This window comes from Littorina saxatilis, linkage group LG1 (assembly GCF_037325665.1).
Source record: "Littorina saxatilis isolate snail1 linkage group LG1, US_GU_Lsax_2.0, whole genome shotgun sequence".
In the NCBI taxonomy this organism is placed as follows: domain Eukaryota; kingdom Metazoa; phylum Mollusca; class Gastropoda; order Littorinimorpha; family Littorinidae; genus Littorina; species Littorina saxatilis.
In genome coordinates, this window is record NC_090245.1 from 78,963,064 (window position 1) to 78,975,154 (window position 12,091).

General features: G+C 41.8%; 1 protein-coding gene across 2 annotated transcripts in view; it reads left to right on the forward strand.

Moving 5' to 3' along the window:
* The window catches only part of LOC138980567 (myocyte-specific enhancer factor 2A-like), a 133,049-nt gene that overhangs the window by 26,749 nt on the left and 94,209 nt on the right, over positions 1-12,091 (forward strand). For both annotated transcript variants that reach the window (XM_070353467.1, XM_070353460.1), the window contains exon 3: positions 841-928. The gene's annotated coding sequence lies outside the window, so the exon portion shown is untranslated. The remainder of the gene's footprint in view (positions 1-840; positions 929-12,091) is intronic.

The following is a 12,091-nucleotide window of genomic DNA, read 5'->3' on the forward strand; positions in this document are numbered from 1 at the left end:
TTTGTTTCTGGTATAAAGTGTGTAATGGCAACCCGATCTGTTAAGTGTTTAGTGTCCGTGTAGGGTGTGGTATCAATTTACGTTGTTTTTCATTGGTGGCAGTCAGGCGGAACGTTGTTAGTTGCCAAGTATGCAGGAACTATAGTTTTTCCTTATCATAAAGGTAGCGGATAAAACGACCGAATACTCTGTGCAGAACCGGGATAAAATATGCCGTCATTTTTTTCTCGTCTCTTACTATAGGTGTACCACTTGTTTCTGCGATGCAACGGGGTGTTACACAGGCAGTCTGAGACGAGGAAATTGTCATCACTTTTGTCTCGTTTCCGTACGCAGTATTCGATTGTTCTCCTTTTTACATGTGTTCAGTACGGCAGACGAGGTCATTGTCCAGAGAAATAGTTGAAAAACAAACAACGTGAAAACTCCGGATGTGTGATATTATGTCACGTGACTTTTCTCAACAAGGTCGGTTTTCATGACATGTAAATGGCCTTTCTCACACGCCGTTTTTGTCAGGTGACAAAAGTTAAAGCCTTTACGAGTACAGTGGAACCCCAGTTTTAAGACACACATGTTTAAGACTCCTCTCCTTTTTGTGACCCTGTTTTCGCATAAATAGTTATGCTCTCTGAAATATAAAGTGTGCATGTTAGCCTCCACCGTAACACTCGCTTTCTTTTAAGACCTGTAGTTTTTCCTGAATTTTTCCTATTTTTTTTGTTTTTTTTCGAATATACTAATTCTTTTGAAGTCTGAAAAGACAAAACTACCGTTAAGTCATGAAAAAGGTGCGTGGTTCTTCTAACAACATGTTTTTGTTTATTTTTCTGTTTATAGACAGCGTTCATGTGCTGTTGGATCCAGCGGAATTGTTGAACTGCCACACCAGTTCTACTCCAAAACCCGGCGCTTCTTGGAAAAAAAGGTAAACAAGGTTCAGGGGAATGTTTAACTATGCGTAGCTATTTGCACACGATAACTTTTGCAGATTTTTTTTTTTTGGGGGGGGGGGGGGGGGGGGGAATGTTGGTGACATTTTATTTAGTGAACATTGTTGATGAATTGTTGTTGGTGGTTTGACTGGTTGAAGCAGCTGAAGCTAAACTGCAGCAGAGATACTGTTGACGAACCAGATGTGATTCAGATACGATTATTGTGACAGGCTGATCACGTTTTGGAGCAGAGTTATTGTGACAAGTGCGTCACGCTTCAGATCGTTGTGTGATTCTTCTTTTCTTCCCCTGGCAGATTATATTATCAATACAGCGGAATCCAGTTACTGTTGACGCAACAAACGTGACATCTCGGTTGCAGTGAACATGTTGGTAATTCCCAGCCATTCACGAGCTTGGAATTTCCAACCTGGCTATTTTCGATAGTCTGCTTTTGGATTTATGAAGGTCAGAAGAGACGAATTACACTGCATAAGTGATTGGTTTAGTTAATGCCGTAAAGTCGCCGATCCCAGACTAATTCCTTTATTGCAAAACGTAGCCATTTTTCATCATGTCGGGTATAGCTGTTTGAATAACGAAAGCTTTGAGTCTGATTCCAGGACAAGGATATTGGCAAGTCTTGTGACGTTTGTCGTATACAGGTTTTATGTGAAATCGAAGTTACAGTCCTCTCCTTGAAAGCAGTTCTGTTCATGATCTCGGTTCATGTTGGCAAGTCTTTGAGGTTAGTCGTATTCACATTCTGTGTGTGAAGCATTTGCGTCAGTTTCGCCAGGTTCTTTTCTGCAGTGTAAGCATTTTATCCTCAAAACATCCATACTATTTGCGTAAGAATTTACAGTGGGGTGCAGTATTGAGAAGCGATATTTTTATGGGCTGTGTTTACATACGAACAGGTTACAGTGTCTTCATTTTGTTTCTAGAAGTATTCTATTCATCGATGGCAGTAACTCAACACAAATAAGATGGTTAAGTAATGCTCATTTTTTTGTTGTTGTACAAGCAGGTTTTTTTTTCCGTTTTAGATTTACGTAGACATAAATTTCGTGTATATAACTGTTTTAACAACTTCCTTCGTTGTGGGTAACTTCAGTGCGTGTGATTGAAAATACTATCCCCCCGCTACCACCCCTATCTCCGCCCACTTTAATATCACCTGATCAAATACTGTATGCGTCTGACTTTCAACCGGCTGTGTAGGCTAACTTTGAAAACTGTTTGCGATCGTTTTGGGCTTTGACGCACCTACGAGATAAAAGGTTCAAATTACTTTCCTTGTTTGTCCCGGAACAAAGAGTAAATTACATAATTGTGAAACTCGGTATGTTCCCGTGAGCGTGACCGTGCATGTGCGTGTGCGTGGTTGGATTATCACACATTATTGAGTTTTCGGGGAAGATTTTGAGGTTGTGTGTGTGTGTGTGTGTGTGTGTGTGTGTGTGTGTGTGTGTGTGTGTTCTCATGCATTCATGCGTGTGTGTTCGTGTGTGCGCAGGCGCTAGCTTATGTGTGTGCATGTGTTTGTCAGTGTGCGCGCACTCGAGTCAGTGTGTGTTCACTTACGTTTGTATGTGTCCGTCCGTGAGTGTGTTTGTGTGTGTTGTAGATAGAACTCAAAATGAAACAAGTTCTCATTTGAAGCATTGATCGAATCCAGCCTGACGTATACACAATGGAAAAGAGGGTGTGTCTGTCTTTTACTGTAGTTAGGCGTCACCGCCGCGCGTCACAGCCACGAGGTAAAACGTTGAATGTCGTAAAAAGAAAAGGAAACTAAGTTGTAGAAAACAGGTCGTGTTACACCGACCGTTCTGTTGTCAGAAGGTCATATGGCGCGCGGATGTTTGCGATTTGTCAACTTTTTAGATAAGGTGACTATTTGTGTAATTCTGTTTTTTAAATAAATTGCCCTTTTGTTAGTTGTAAGCTTTCTTTTTTTCTCGCTGTCGGCTTTTATTTTGGTTAGTTGGTTTGTTTTGCTGAATTTTGATTTGGGGTCCATGTGTCGAAATACATCAGCCTTTTTGTGTGTGTGTGTGTGTGTGTGTGTGTGTGTGCATTGTTGAAATGAACTTGATGTCATTTGTGTAGATGTGGGATTATGTGTGCCGTAAAGATCTAATGATGAATAACTTGGCTTGAGAGTTTAAAGAGAAAACATTTGACAGATTTCTTTGCAAGGATATCTTATACTCAGTTAATACACTCTTCTTTTCTTTCTTTCTCTTTTTTCTTCTTCCTCTTTTCTTTTTCTTTGTCTCTTTCTCTCTCCCATCCCTTCTTTCTTCTCTTGGAAGCTAATGAAAGAAAACATGATTTGTCCCAGAAACTTGACAACGTTTGCATGATACTTTTGATCTACGAATGGATTTTTCCAGCGTCGGTACGCAAAACCCCCAATGACATGTTGTTTGCATCGGACAATTGATTCATATATCACAAATTGGAACATAACAAAAAATATCGGAGATAATATCGGAGCTATTTTTTTTGTATGAAATGGGAAATACCATTAAAAGAGCAATGAGTATCACATCCATGCACCAACTGATGATTGTTGACACCAATCTGAGAAAATGTTGATGTTTTGTTGTTGTTGCGCGAATGAATACGAGTTCGTATTTTAAGAGAAGCAAACATTCAAACTTAGCCCACTCAACGTAATACTATCCCACGCACGAACGCACTCACACACGCACGCACGCACGCACGCCCGCCCGCACGCATGCACGCACGCCAGTTAACCAAACCAACCAGACTTAAATAAACACTAATGAGTAAATGAGAACAAATAAACAAACAAAGAACGTGGCAGTTTAACTTGAAGGAAACTCAGCGTCAAGAAAGAGAAATAAGAAATTCAACCAGACAATCAGAAGAAAGAGTAATCCAAATGATACATTTTGCAGAAGGCGGTGGCGCCACGGAATATCAACTGAACGTGCCTTCAATACGAATTTTGCAGTTCGCAGCAGGTTACGAACACAAAGAAGCTCAGAAAAAGAGAAGCTTAGGAGGGTTTAGGGCACAGCCACAGAGCTTCAGCTTCTTCATATCATGCATTTAAAGATACATTCTTTCTCTTGGATCATGGTTACTACCGCAAATCTGCCAAAGCTTTGACTGACATGAAATACATGTGATTTCTCTCAGGACTTCGTATGATAGCATCCAGCCACATGGGAGGTCGTGGGTTCGAACCCCGGCCGGGTCATACATAAGACTTTAAAATTGGCAATCTAGTGGCTGCTCCGCCTGGCGTCTGGCATTATGGGGTTAGTGCTAGGGACTGGTTGGTCCGGTGTCAGAATAATGTGACTGGGTGAGACATGAAGCCTGTGCTGCGACTTCTGTCTTGTGTGTGGCGCACGTTATATGTCAAAGCAGCACCGCCCTGATATGGCCCTTCGTGGTCGGCTGGGCGTTAAGCAAACAAACAAACAAACAAACAAACAAACATGGACGCATGTCACAAACCAACAGCCTGGCTGGTTTCTATGCAGTGTTGGATTTGTTTAATGAAAACATTTTGTAAATGACGCCGAAATTATTAGTTTATGTAAAACATTCCGACTCTTTCCTCCGAAAACGGCGTATGGCTGCCTAAATGGCGGGGTAAAAAACGGTCATACACGTAAAATTCCACTCGTGCAAAAAACATGAGTGTACGTGGGAGTTTCAGCCCACGAACGCAGAAGAAGAAGAAGAAGATTCCGACTCTGCACTGCCAGGCTGTTGAGTTTTGAGACGTGTGCAAGTGGAAAGATGCTTATATCGTGTGTAAAAGCCTGAATAGTACTGTGATGGTGTGGTTGATAACTTACACGTGAAGGCCTGTGCCTTTCACAGATTTTGTTCTCTTTAAAGATAAGACGGACTAGACTGTCTGCCTGTTTGTGATGGCTATAGAGTATAGAGTTTGTGCTACAATTTTGTTCTCATATGTCTTGAACATTATCTTTTTTTGATGAAAGATGAAGCAGTCGGTTGTTGTTGACATTGAGACTGTCGGTGTTTACTGTGTACACACGGGGCTCGGCGGCAGAGGCGGAAAAGAAAGCACAGTTACTGTTAGTGTTGTGTGTTAATTTACTGTTACTGTCAGGGTCCATGTAAACAAACTGGTGATGAATGATGTTGTTAAACTGTAAACAAAGCAGCTTCTGTCTGGGTTTTTCGTCGTTTTCTTGTTTGTTATCAGGCTTTTATAGTTTTCGTGTTTTTTTTTAGTCATTTACACGAAGTTTGAAAATCTTCAGGCGCACACGCAGACTACCGCATGACCTTTGAATTGTGTGTGTGTAATGTCCATCCCCTCCCATTTGTCTTTCTTTGAGTGTATGTATGCGTGTGTGTGTGTGTGTGTGTGTGTGTGTGTGTGTGTGTGTGTGTGTGTCTCACGGTGTGTGTGTGTTTGTGTCTGTGTTGTGTGTGTGTGTGTGTGTTGTGTGTGTGTGTGACGGTGTGTGTGTGTGTGTGTGTGTGTGTGTGTGTGTGTGTGTGTGTGTGTGTGTGTTAACGCCGAGAAACTTAAATGTTGGGATGGAGCACGCTCAACTGAGAGTGCTTTGAGGGGAACACATTTTCTGCTTTTTTCCCCCCAACACATGCTACTTTTTCTTGCAGCATTGAGTTATAGATCGTCGTCACACACTCAAACCTTACATTGTAAAACCTTTTACCCTTCTGGCCCACGACTTCGAACATAACCGATTATTTCTATTTCGGCATTATGCAGTAAAACACAGACACGGCCGAGTCTAAGCCCCGAAAGATCTGATAAACATGGTGGGTATAATTGCCTCACCGTGTCTGCATGAAGAGCAGGTTACGCCTATCGATTAGCCCACTTCTCTGACGTAAAAACACTCAGCACGAAAGTGTGCTACTGCGGCAACATTTTACCCGTTCAATAGCGTTCGTAAATCCTCGTGTTGAGTGAGAGATTTCGGGCTTTCTAGTCAGCATCTGTAACTCACCAAATAACTATATCTAGCTAATTAAAGCTCCATCGTAATGTTATTAATTCTTATCGCTAAAAAAACCACTAAAAAATTCCCTCGAAAACTGAATAGGAAACTATTGAACGATTTGTTCAAGCATGGCCAATACCAAATAGTGCGTTACTTGTGCTAGCTATAGCCACCCTAATCGACGTTCATTAATCACCAAAACGCAAAACTATAGGCGGCGAAGTTCAACTGCTCAATCCAGAAAAAATGAGGTTGTTTCAACCTCCAGTCAAAAGATAAGATTCTTCTCTCCGAGACTTTGTCAACTGCAGCAAATTGTACCAACCTCAATTCAGGGAACTTCCTAGTCATTAGAAAATGTGGGGTACTTTAATTTTTCATCAACTTTTCTGTTCTTTTCTGAGACTTGTTCGAGAATTTCTTTAAACGAGTATTTGTCTCTGTCTCGGTCTCTCTCTCTCAACACCCTCCTCTGTCTCTCTCTCTCTCTCTCTCTCTCTCTCTCTCTCTCTCTCTCTCTCTGTCTCTCTCTCTCTGATGGTGGGTGTTTGCGAGACAAGCCTCGCAACAAGCGTCAAGGTTTATAATCGGATCTCCTGTCCCCAAAAGCGCTTCTTCTTCTTCTTTTTGGTTCTTGTGTGTGTGTGTCTTTGTGTGTGTTTGTGATAGAGTGGTGAATGGTAGATCTCTCATACCCACGGTGGTATGGCCGTGTTAAGTGGCGGGTTGCAGCTGCTAAGCTTTGCGAGTGTAGTGCTCTCTCTCTCGCTCCTATATCCCATTGCTAATGGCTGAGCATTCCGGGTGACGTTAGTCAAAGCCAGTTGCTTTTACAAGTTGGCAGCAAGGGAAAGGCTTCGATCTTTGAGTTCTTGTTATATTCTGTTTGGTGTATGTGTGTGTGTGTGTGTGTGTGTGTGTGTGAGTGTGTGTGTGTGTGCACGCGGGCGTGTGTTTGTGTGTGTTTGTGTGTGTGTGTGTGTGTGTGTGTGTGTGTGTGTGTGTGTGTGTCCCTCCTTGGCTCTTCCTCCCTCTCTCCCCCTCAATCTCTCTCTCTCCCCATCAATCTCTCTCTCTCTCTCTCTCTCTCTCTCTCTCTCTCTCTCTCTCTCTCTCTCTCTCTCTCTCTCTCTCTCTCTCTCGTGGATCAGTGCCAGTCTCTTTGTCTTTGTGTCAATCTCTCCGTAAAGTCTGGTTCTGTCTCCGTCTCTGTCGCATCGGTGCCAGTTTCTCGCTGTTTATCGTCAAGTTTGGCTTCCCTCTGTGTCTGTCTATTCTGTCTTTCATTGAGATAGGTGCCAGTCTCTCGCTGTTTATCGTCGCACGTCTTTGGCTTCTCTGTCATTCTTATTTGTCTGTATATTCTGTCTCTAAGATCAGTGCCAGTTTCTCTGTTTGTCACTTTGTCTTTGGTGTGTTTCGTTAAGTCTTTTGCTTCTCTGTCAGTCTGTCTGTCTATGCCGCGCCATCTTATTGTCACATGTGTACGCCTCTTTCTCTGTTTGTACCTGTGTCTTCGGTGTGTTATACCTGCCTGCATAACTTGGGGTGGATGTCCGGAGCAGTCAGCCAAATGTGTTGTATTTTTTCTTTCTTTCTCTTGTTTCGTTTTTTTTTTTTTTAATTTCTCACATAATTGTGTACGGTCACGGTCTCACCTCTCATACGTCGTGAAGAGACTAAGCCTGATCATAATTTGACACATCTGTATTTGGTGTCGTATGCTTCTTTCTTTCCTTTTGCATGCAGGAGGTATACTAATATGGAATATGTTATGTTCCGTTGCCTTCTTTTTATATTTAGTCAAGTTTTGACTAAATATTTTAACATCGAGGGGGAATCGAAACGAGGGTCGTGGTGTATGTGTGTGTGTGTGTGTGTGTGTGTGTGTGTCTGTCTGTCTGTCTGTCTGTCTGTGTGTGTGTGTAGAGCGATTCAGACCAAACTACTGGACCGATCTTTATGAAATTTTACATGAGAGTTCCTGGGATTGATATCCCCGAACGTTTTTTTTCATTTTTTTGATAAATGTCTTTGATGACGTCATATCCGGCTTTTCGTGAAAGTTGAGGCGGCACTGTCACGCCCTCATTTTTCAACCAAATTGGTTCAAATTTTGGTCAAGTAATCTTCGACGAAGCCCGGACTTCGGTATTGCATTTCAGCTTGGTGGCTTAAAAATTAATTAATGACTTTGGTCATTAAAAATCTGAAAATTGTAAAAAAAAATAAAAATTTATAAAACGATCCAAATTTACGTTTAGCTTATTCTCCATCATTTGCTGATTCCAAAAACATATAAATATGTTATATTCGGATTAAAAACAAGCTCTGAAAATTAAATATATAAAAATTATTATCAAAATTAAATTGTCCAAATCAATTTAAAAACACTTTCATCTTATTCCTTGTCGGTTCCTGATTCCAAAAACATATAGATATGATATGTTTGGATTAAAAACACGCTCAGAAAGTTAAAACAAAGAGAGGTACAGAAAAGCGTGCTACCCTTCTTAGCGCAACTACTACCCCGCTCTTCTTGTCAATTTCACTGCCTTTGCCATGAGCGGTGGACTGACGATGCTACGAGTATACGGTCTTGCTGAAAAATGGCAGCTACTTGACTAAATATTGTATTTTCGCCTTACGCGACTTGTTTCTTTTTTGGGGTTAAAATGTTACATGATATTGTTACACAGCTTTCACCTGTGTGTGTGTGTGTGTGTGTGTGTGTGTGTGTGTGTGTGTGTGTGTGTGTGTGTGTGTGTGTGTGTGTCTCTCTCTCTCTCTCTCTCTCTCTCTCTCTCTCTCTCTCTCTCTTCGTATCTTTACTCGCTGCCCCAGCACAAGACTACACCCTTGGCACACACGAATCCACGAAGACAGGCCAACGAAAAACTACACTATCGTTTTGTACAACCCTATCCCAAACGCTCATTTCATGTGTAGTATCATTTAAAACAATTACACAGTTTCAAGTGCCTGTACATAGTCTTTGCGTAGTGTCATGATGCAAGAGCGATACTTGAAGCGTTCCCCAAACTCGTCCAGATCAGTTATTCTTCTGCTTGCTTGCTTGCTTGCTATGCATGCCTCGTTCGCCTGCTTTTGTGCCGCATTTGGAGCGACGTGAAAAAGGCCGTAGAGTGTGGCATGTTTGATTTGGTTCATGTTGATTCGGGGTTAGTGTGCCCGTCGATTTGTGTTTTGTCTTGTGCTCTGTTAGTTGTTTTTCTGCACACACACGTAATCTCTTTAGCACTGTTTCTGACGCTTCGCTTCCGTCTCTTCCAGGTTTTGTTATGATCTGAAACTAAGAACACTAGGGGTCGAAAAGGAGTGGCAATGATAGTTCGGACAGGGGAGAGGGGGTGGGGTGGGGCGGGGGGTGGAGAGCAGGGAGATTTGGTGTATTTGAGTGCGTGACGTTGTGGGGGGGGGGGGGGGGGGGCGGTTCGGGAGATGGGGGGAGTGGGTTATCTTTGTGCGTGCGTACGTACGTGCGTGCGTCTGTCTGTCTGTTTGTCTGTGTGAATAGAGAGAGGAGGGGGGGGGGGGGCAATGTTTACTTGCGTGCAGCGCTTATTGATATCATCTGTGTATTAAGCTAGTGGTGGATTCTGCTTTTAGGCATAAAGCCTCTGTAAGAGAGAAACTCAAGAAGTTCACTATCTTTTGCCAAACAGATATTGACTGAAATCACTATGAATAGTTGTTTGCACTGTGCACGGGCTGCTTCTTTAACTGAAGCGAAGTGTTTCTCTTTATTACAGTAAACTGAAGTTTGTTTTACGTCAAGAAACACTAGCTTACGTAACGGCGGTACCCAGAAGTCCAATGCCAAAGTTGGCTCGTTTTTTCTCAACTAAAAGAAAATAGTATCCATATAATCTATATCATGACAATGTTACACTGTACATCACGTGCCGTCATTCCGTACGTTCATCATACTATCCTGAACAAGGGAGTGTGTCGCTGCTGAAATATTGATAAAGAAAATATTAATCTGGTTACTGCTGTATCCTCTTTTTGTTTAGATAGACAGTATCCATATTATAAATGTATTAGCCTGTGATTTAGGCGAAGTTATATTAGTTCAAGGAACTAAGTTTGATTATGATGTTACACAGTAACCTTGAAGTTCAATGTGATCAGCTACATTATTTTGTTACTAAACTTAGTACGCGCAACTTTCCAAGGCGTGATTTCTAACGGGGTTTTCCGGGAAAGTTGTGTCGGACCATACGCGCTACAAGGATATCAGATTTTGAGTGTTTCGTTGAAATTTTGAATAGCGCACGTAACAATGTACTCGTGATTTTTTAACCGTGAAACTATTCGAAGTGTTTGCGTAATCATGCTGACGAACCAGAAAAAAACAGTCTGGTCTCGTGAAATCCCACTTTTATGTTAGTGGACGTTTCGTTCGCTAGCTGAAAGTTGGATATATTTGCGTCTTGTTCTTTGAGAAATACTGACGTAAGTAGAGCATGTTTTTGTTGTTGTTGCAAAGTAATATTTGATAAAATAAGATCTATATAAAAGGAATACGATGATGAGCAGAAAATGGATAACAAGAGCATTGGAGAGAGAGAGAGAGAGAGAGAGAGAGAGAGACAGAGACAGAGACAGAGACAAAGAGACAGAGAGAGAGAGAGAGAGAGAGAGAGAGAGAGAGAGAGAGAGAGAGAGAGAGAGAGAGAGAGAGAGAGAGAGAGACGAACACAACATTTTAAGCGTTTTGAGTAAATTTGCAAATGTTTTTACATCTTGACATCTGCCATCATCCCTTGTTCTAACATATATATATTCAGATTACCACTCCTTTTCGAATGGACTGGTTATCTTGTTTTTGTTACGAGAACCAGTATGTTGCGTAAAACATGATAATGATCTTGGATGCAAATTGATTAAAACACTGTTCAAAGAAAATGTATCGAGAAAATCGTAACACACAATTTTGGAAAAACCTCAAGTAACTAGCTTTAACGATGCTGAGAAAAGCTGCAAAGCTCTGTTTCATTATGTCAGTGGTAAAAAAACAAAAAAACACACACATAAAGTGAGCACTGTAGGAACTTTGGATGTGGTTGAGGGTGCAGAAACATGGAGATAGTGAGGCTTGAAAGAAAGAACGAACAGAAAGAGAGGGATTGGTTTGAGGTCGTGAGTTTGCCTGGCCGTGAGGAGAGGAGAAACTTGAAGTTGGCACCGTGCCCGGAGACAGACCTGGGGAAGAAGACTTTAGAGTCTGTGAAGACGGCTTGTTGACGTACGGTATCTGTGTGTGTGTGTTTGTGTGTGTGTGTTTGTGTGTATGTATATATATATATATATATATATATATATATATATATATATATGTGTGTGTGTGTGTGTGTGTGTGTGTGTGTGTGTGTTTTGGTACACATGTCTGCTGCACGTGCGCATGTCTACCTATACGTGTGTCAGTGTTTAGGTGTGTTTATGCGTGTGCGTTTCTGTTCTTGTTTGTCTGTTGTTATAGAATGTGTGTGCGTGTGTCTGTGTATCAGTTCATGCGTGTGTCTGTTACTGTGTGATTTTTCTTCTGCCGCTCCGTTGCTGCTTCTGTCGATGACTCATGCTCTCGAAAATGCCTTACTTCCTTACTTACCTTGCGCCCCCTTCCCCCTCCCTTCTTCCTCTCCCCCTACCGCTTCCTTCTTCTGTTCATTGCCAGTCATTCTTCCTTGTCTTTCTGCTTCCATCGCTGGCAGGTAAATTCTTACCTCTAGGCGGTGAGAGCGTGCAGCATGCATCTCCTCTAACGCCTGCTAATCCCAACTTTTCTCGCTTCTTCCAGCTGTTTTGCGTCTCGGAGAGTTTACACTTGAAGAGTTGAAGCTCATGCTCTTTTTACCTGTGGATTTTTTAGTTTTGGATGAACAGCTGCAGTAGCGTGGGATTCACTTTTACATCAGCATTTTCAATAATGCACCATATACATTTGATGCACACTGTAAATTTCATGGACACAATATAATTGATGGATTTTTACAGCAGAATTCCAATGCACCTTTTGCGTTCGATGCTGGCTTTTACAAACGTAGTCGATGCACTTTGAGGTACATTCCGTACCTTTTGACAGTAGCATTTGTTACACTTTTGCAGGAGCCTTTGATGAACCTATAAAAGAAT